The sequence below is a fragment of the Microcaecilia unicolor genome, chromosome 11 (genome assembly GCF_901765095.1).
Source record: "Microcaecilia unicolor chromosome 11, aMicUni1.1, whole genome shotgun sequence".
Taxonomy (NCBI): domain Eukaryota; kingdom Metazoa; phylum Chordata; class Amphibia; order Gymnophiona; family Siphonopidae; genus Microcaecilia; species Microcaecilia unicolor.
The window spans coordinates 195,046,894-195,054,414 of record NC_044041.1 but is presented as its reverse complement, the minus strand read 5'-3'; the positions used below and the strand labels follow the sequence as shown (position 1 = coordinate 195,054,414).

The following is a 7,521-nucleotide window of genomic DNA, read 5'->3' as shown; positions in this document are numbered from 1 at the left end:
TACTTGTGACCAGGTTTGGCCAGTGTTGGAATCAGGAAACTGGACTAGATGGACCACTGGTCTGACCCAGGATGGCTGTTCTTATGTTTTTATATTCTCCTGTTTATTCTGATATTTCTTCTGTTTGTGAGAAGACTTTAAAATATACCATTTTTTAAAATAATGCCTCCCTTTTAGCTACTTCTGTTATTATAAAAATTAGCAACTAGGCAATGACATAGTCACGACACGAAGTGACAGCTCTTTTTGGATTCGACAGTACTCGAGGCAGCTTATAAAAGTGGAAGTGAAAGAGCAGAACCCTTCTGTGGGGATCAACAGAAGAGGAAGCACGGAGAGCTCTTTCTGAGCCAGAGATAGAGAACCACAGGTGCAAGAAGGCAGCAAGGAGAGTACATAATGAAGCACATCTTGATGACCTGCATTGTCCTCTTTGCGATTATGGAAATGATAGCATGTGCTGAGGTATGTGCTATTAAACATCACCTCTGAGCGTGTGAGGACAGAGATGAAAATGTGGGGTCAATGGGCAAATAGATGGTGGATGGGAGAGTAGAGTATGTTATAGACAATATATAGGACAAGGAGGGAGAAGGAAGGATGAAAAATGGGGAAAAGGGAGGGAGAGATATGGAGTGAAAAGAAATCCTAGTAATGGATGTTACATTTATTTAACGATAGTGATGTCTCCCAAGTCAGTTCATAGGAGAAAGTACAACTTGCTCTTTCAGATGAGGTTATAGTTTGTCTCTTGATATTTCGCTTATCAAACCATGCGGAACAACAAAATAAGATATTGAGCCGGCCAGTTTTATGCCAGGATCATGCAAATGTAGAAATGATGTTTTCTTATTTCGCATATGACATTTGTAGTTCACAATGGGGCTCGTTTTCAAAACACTTATTTAGACTTACAAAGTTGCATATGGTTACTAGGTAACTTTGTAAATCTGAGTGCTTTGAAAATACACCTCCACATGTCAGGGTCAAGGTCATACGTTTGATATACCCTCTTTCTGTGGTAAAATCAAAATGGTTTACATATTATATATGGGTACTTTCTCTGTCCTGGGTATCTTCACAATCTAAGGGGGTGTTTTATTAAGACACAGTAGCATTTTTAGCTCACGATAGAAATCAGTAGTAAATGCCGAGATGCCCATAGGAATATAATGGGCTTATTCAAAAGACCCACTAAGTTACATGTATATGGGCACTTCTCCAAAGGAACTAGGGGCTTTCCCCATTCCCATTTTGTATGTGCTTTTCTGTGATTTTCTGTCTTCACAGTTTGGTAAACTGAATGATATTCAAGTTCTTACATTCTAACATCTGGGTTGACCAACGATTGTTACATATATAGAACAATTAAAGAGAACAACAACCACATATGCTAAGTTATGATAAACCCTCTCACTTCCCCTTTTCCATCACCATCTGTTCTGAGTATTTTACCTCTGTAAGGTTAAGATATAGCCCTTGTCTTTCAACTGTTACTGGTAGAACCGCCAACCACCCAAGACTTTCTTGATTAGCACTCCCAGCCACGGTTATGTTAGGGATGTGTGTATCAAGAATCCATTGTCTATCAGTGTTGAGACACTGCAACAGTGTCAGCTGGTGTGTATTTCTGCATTAACGTTCATACCGAGGCACACAATTCATATGGACCACCAAGAAGATGGACAGTAAGATTTGGGGTCTTTCCTATGTCCATAACAGCACTGGACCTGTATAGGCTTGCACTTGAATAGATATCACTATACATGAACATTGGATATTGATATGTACGTTGGACATTGATGTGGTGACTCTACCAACCAACAATAGAAGAACTCAGTTGAACACAGAAGTGCAATTTGAACCCTGACTGGTAACATCACGCCTCTACCACAATCGTAGGTGTTCACAACCTATAGACTCCAAGGTTGATGCATCTGTGGGAATAATGATGTTGGGACCCAATACTCTGAAAATGCTAACTCCTAAATTTATGCTTCTAAGTTAGCCCCTTAAATTTATGTCCTATTTTCAACCACATTTAGGACCATAGCTTTTTAGCTGAAAATTCATCTTAATTTATGTCCATAAATGTAGGCCTGTTCTTTCGCCTGGATTTATGAGCCTAATTTCTGAGCCCAGTACTGAAAATCAGTGTCAAACTCCTAACTTGTTTTCCCTGCCCTAAACCAACTGAACCAGTTCTATTTACCTATCATTCCACTGAATTTTGCATTCAAAAAGGGCGTTAAGGGTAGATCAAAGTAGTGTGGTTGCTGGGTTAGTCCACTTGATCATGTAGAAATAAGGGTCAACAATCAAGTTGTGGGTGAGATCTTGTTATTGGACTAAGAACTACACTCTCTTTATGAGGTCACAAACCCTGGAATTGTATAAACTTGTGCACCCAAATTTATGTCTAGCCTGCAAATTTGCACACTCAAGTTATAGAATAAGGTACGTTACATGTGCAATGTAATTTAATAATTGGCTGTTAATTGGCATTACCGGCCGATTCTTGGCTTAAATTGGTGTTAATTGTCACTAATTGACACCAATTAGCATTTGCATATGCAACTGCCCTTAATCATTATTCAAGCAGTTGCACGTGCTGATTCCCAGGGCCGCCGAGAGGGGGGGGGGGGCAGGGAGGACAAAATTCCCCGGGCCCGGGCCTCCAAGGGGGGCCCGGCGCCGCAGTCCCCTCCACCTGCCCCCCTCCGTCCACCACCGGGCCGGGCCCCCCTGAATTCGAATCATAGCGCCTCACATCGACCTCACTCCATGTGAAAGAAGCGCAGCAGCGGCAGCCTGCAGATCACCTCCCTTCGGGCCTTCCCTCCCTGTTTCCCTCCCTCATCTGACGTAACTTGCGCAAGGGCGGGACACAGGGAGGGAATTAAACTCTGGAATTCATTGCCAGATAATGTGGTAAAGGCGGTTCGCTTAGCGGAGTTTAAAAAAGTTTTGGACGGCTTTCTAAAGGAAAAGTCCATAGACCTTTATTAAATGGACTTGGGGAAAATCCACTATTTCTGGGATAAGCAGTATAAAATGTTTTGTACATTTTTGGGATCTTGCCGGGTATTTGTGACCTGGATTGGCCACTGTTGGAAACAGAATGCTGGGCTCAATGGACCTTTGGAGGAGTAGCCTAGTGGTTAGTGCAGTGGACTTTGATCCTGGGGAACTGAGTTCGATTCCCACTGCAGCTCCTTGTGACTCTGGGCAAGTCACTTAACCCTCCATTGCCCCTGGTACAAAATAAGTACCTGAATATATGTAACCACTTTGAATGTAGTTGCAAAAAACTCAGAAAGGCGGTATATCAAGTCCCATTTCCCTTTCCCTTTGGTCTTTCCCAGTGTGGCAATACTTATGTACTTATGTCTTCAAACCTTGACTGCCAGTATTACGCTATAATAATATAAATCAGTAAGGAAGAAGTGTCTGCTGGACAGAGTCAAAACCTCATATTTGCTGAGAGGATTTTAAAATGTATTAATGTTACAGAAATGTTAATGCTGTAAAAACCAAGAGGGAAGTGTGAGTGCAGCAAGCTGGTTTCAGAAATGACTAATTTCCTGCTACCTGCCTTCCTACCCAACTACATCTTGTCTTTGTAACTATCTGCACAGAGCAGGTGCGATGAAAAGTCAGGAAACCTTCCATGGGAGACGCAGTAACTGACGTGTATTGGGTGGGTGGCTGTGGTTGTCAGATCAAGCTTGGGAAAGAGGAGCAGGAAACAAGGGGTTTGTGGCCAGCGTGTCTGCCCTGTTTTCGCAAAGATTCGTCTTGCAACAGGTAACATGAAAGTTCTCTGCAAATACGAAACAGGGAGCATTTTATGATCAGATAAACCCTAAAAAAGTTTAGAAATGGGGTACAGTAGGTCCATGTACACATTTCACATGCAAGGGAGCGTCAATATGCACTACTTGCTATTCTGTAAGGTATTAAGTGCCCTAGTGCCCAACTGCGAAGGGGTTATACACATGGGCAGGGCATGGACGTGGCCACCATGAAGACTATCAGATGCGTGAGTTGAGTGGCAGATTTAGGTGTGCCATTGACTTGGCCTAGACAAGTGTGACTTCCTTTTGGGCGTGTTGATGTAGGACTTTGTAACAGGCTTAGGGCACCCTGATTCTAGTTATAGAACTTGCACTCCCTGTGCTGCATTGGGGTGACCAAAAGGAGGCGCCATTGTATACAACGGCCTCCAAACGGATTCACCTTCCAATCGATCAAATAGAATCAAAGAAAACTGCGTGTCCTAATCCTAAAAAGTGATCCCTTCCCAGTGGAAATGAGTGAAGTTCATAAATTTACAAGGGCCTCCTCTTTCCTCTTCAAGGAATGCAACCTGCTTGATGTTCCTTCTAATACCTATGGGAGTATGGTCTCTGAAATTGCTGGGTATTAACAATGTTAGAGCCTGAATTTATGCACAGACCGAAAAAGGAAGAAATCCCTTCTTGCAAGGCGAGAAAGTGGGGGGTGGTGGACCAACAGTACACTGCAGCCACTAGGGTAGAAATTCAATCTTTATTAAGCACCACAGTTGTCTACAGACCCGAAACAGAGCCATGTTTTGGCGAAAATACCATCTGCATCAGGGTCACAACAACTAAAAACATAAAAATAAATAAAATGAACATCAAAATGACAACCTGATCTCAGAAAAGTATCGTTGTACATTATAAAATCCTAATAAACAGAATGTATCGTGTAAAATACATGATAACAAGCAGAGTAAAACAAAACAAAATTAATAATATGAAACAATATAAAACCTATACATGTAAAAACAATGAAATATGTTCAATACTAAAACAAGTAAAACAAAGGGATCCTGTAGGATCTTATAGAAAGTTGTCAAGGTTATGAAAAGTGCAAATAAAACACGGAAATAAAAGCCAATATGATAGAAACACAAAATCCTGACGGCAGATAAGGGCCAAATGGCCCATCCAGTCTGCCCTTCCTCAGAAACCACTAGCTCCTCCTTTTCCTAAGGGATCCCACATGCCTGTCCCACACTTTCTTCAATTCCGACACAGTCCTCGTCTCCACGACCACCACTGGGAGGCCATTCCACGCATCCACCACCCTTCATTTCACGAAAAGGATAGCAAGACTTCGTGCTACCGATCCCAGGGCAAGCAGTGCCTTCCCCCATATCTAAGAAGTAAAACGGAGCGCTAAGCTACTTTCTACGGCAGCAGAGTTGTGTGCGAAATCTGTTATAGAATACCGGCGTACGTCCGCAGTTATGCACCTAACTTTGCAGAGGTCTTGCGTATATGGTGGTGTCTAAATACGGCAGTTGGGCGTGTAAATGCAACTACTCTATAAAGCGCAAGCAAGAATAGAATGCCCCCTCACCCATTCCTCTCCCACATTAATGCCCCCTTTGCATGTGCTCATGAGAGAAGTTAGGTGCTGAATTTACAGAATAGGGGGTAAGTCTGTTAAGCGTGCAATGGCAAATTAGTACCACTTAGCGCTTGTTAACAGCAATTATTGGCACTTATCACTAGTTTACTTCCAATTAGTTAATTATGTTATGTACATAATTAGCCCTATTCTATAACTGCATACCTGTGGCGTAGCCACGGGTGGGCCTGGGCCCACCCACTTAGGACTCAGAACCACCCAACAGTAGCGCACGTTTGGCGATAGCTGGTGGGGATCCCAAGCTCTGCCAGCTGAAAACTTCCCCCTGATGGTAACAAAAACATGTGTGGTGTGTGGAGGAGAACACTTGGGGCTCACCCACTTCTTGCCTAGGCCCAGCCAAAATCTGCTGTCTGGCTGCGCCCCTGCTGCATACCGAATTGCGCAGCTGTCTTTGGGCACCACATATAGAATTTAGAGGATCGCATGCACACAATTTACACTTGTTTCGTAGCAGGTGTAAATTTGTGTCAGCTGTTGCACACTATTGCGGCTGTGCCTAGGTTGCCTTTATAAAATAGATTAAACAGGTGCCTTTTGGAATTTAACCCCTTAATTCTGTAAATTTGTGCGCACAATTTTTACGCTTAGCGTGCAAAGTTGCACATGCAACTTATAGACTAGCGTCAGTTGTATATATAAATTAATAGAGTAATTAGCTGCTAATTGGCATTGATGACCAATTGTCTGTATTGGTATTAATTGATACTAATTAGCAGTTCCGTCCATAATTGTCTTTAGTTGCTGTTCTACAAACTGCGTGTGCAAAATCCAGAGTATGCAACAGTAAGGGGATGTGGACACGGGAGGGGCATAAGCGGGTCAGTATAGAGAATACTAGTATTTATGTGCCTAGCTAGCTACAGTTAGGTGCGAGAATTTATGCCAGACATTGAGCTAGTGTAAGTGCCGACACCTAAAGATAGGCGTGTAAATTCAGACTTGCACAAGTATCCTATAATGGCAATTGTGCACGCGATTGCCATTATAGAATTTGCATTTAATGCACATCATCATAGCGCCTAGGAAAATTACCCCCCTCACTGCATAATGATGATAGAGATTTGACTGAACAACTGCATTGTATTTTTTTTTTCCAGAACTTGAATTCAAACAAAACCGAGACAGGAAACCTGGGTGAAGCCATCAGTGCTCCAGGTCCCCTCTTCTTGATCTTAGCTCTGTCTGCATTCTACTACACCTTGGTACAGTGAGACCACAATGCCTGACACCCAGAGCTGGTAGGATCATGCTGGCTGCTCCACCTCTGTCCAGACAGCTTTCTTTTATCTGTCAATACTTTGGCAAGTAAAGCCCTCTCAACTGTTATCATTGCTCCTAGTACACCCTAAGTCTGCTCTTAGCTGCCGTAGACCTCCCCTCTCTAGCATCCCAACAGAGACCTAAGAAGCTATCATATCATGCCCTATGTTCATCTCTCCAACTTCAGCTGCCTTGCAAACTGCTTCTCCTCCAGCCAGTGTATGAATAAAGATATTGGATAGCGAAGATGGGAAGAATGATGAAGAACATACCCTCCAAGAGATGGGTGTGGTATCCAATAATATCTCCCTTAGGAAAAAACTGTGACTGCTATGAACTGTTTTGTTAACAATGCACGCCAAGCTGCAGGTTTGAGGATCAGATTTAGGGATCCAGCAAAAATAAATATCAGTAAAGCCTGCAGGTCTGTTTTCTTCTTTTACACAGTTTTGAAGTACTCCATCTTTTGATTAAGGATTTAATCTCCGATGAGACATAAATGGTTCAGAAAAGGATGAGGGACTGAGGGACTTTGCTTCCTCTTTCCCTTACCACCCTGCAAGTGTGGTCTGTAGGATTTCCCACACAAGTTTTGGCATAGTAGAAGTTTCCCCCGATGGTAAAAATTTGCATTATTTCCAAATTAGACAAGCAAACTGATGAACAGACATTTTTTTTTCCTTTTGCTCATTCCTTAGTGGCCCTTTGCCTGATAATTACATAGTAACATACATAGAGTAACATAGTAGATGACGGCAGAAAAAGACCTGCACGGTCCATCCAGTCTGCCCAACA

At 42.6% G+C, this 7,521-nt stretch overlaps 1 long non-coding RNA gene across 1 annotated transcript; it reads left to right on the top strand.

Moving 5' to 3' along the window:
* Nucleotides 1–297: 297 nt before the first annotated feature.
* LOC115480708 lies at nt 298–7,168 on the top strand. Its single transcript, XR_003943858.1, has 2 exons — nt 298–465; nt 6,564–7,168. It is a non-coding gene; the product is annotated as an uncharacterized LOC115480708 (long non-coding RNA).
* Nucleotides 7,169–7,521: the final 353 nt, after the last annotated feature.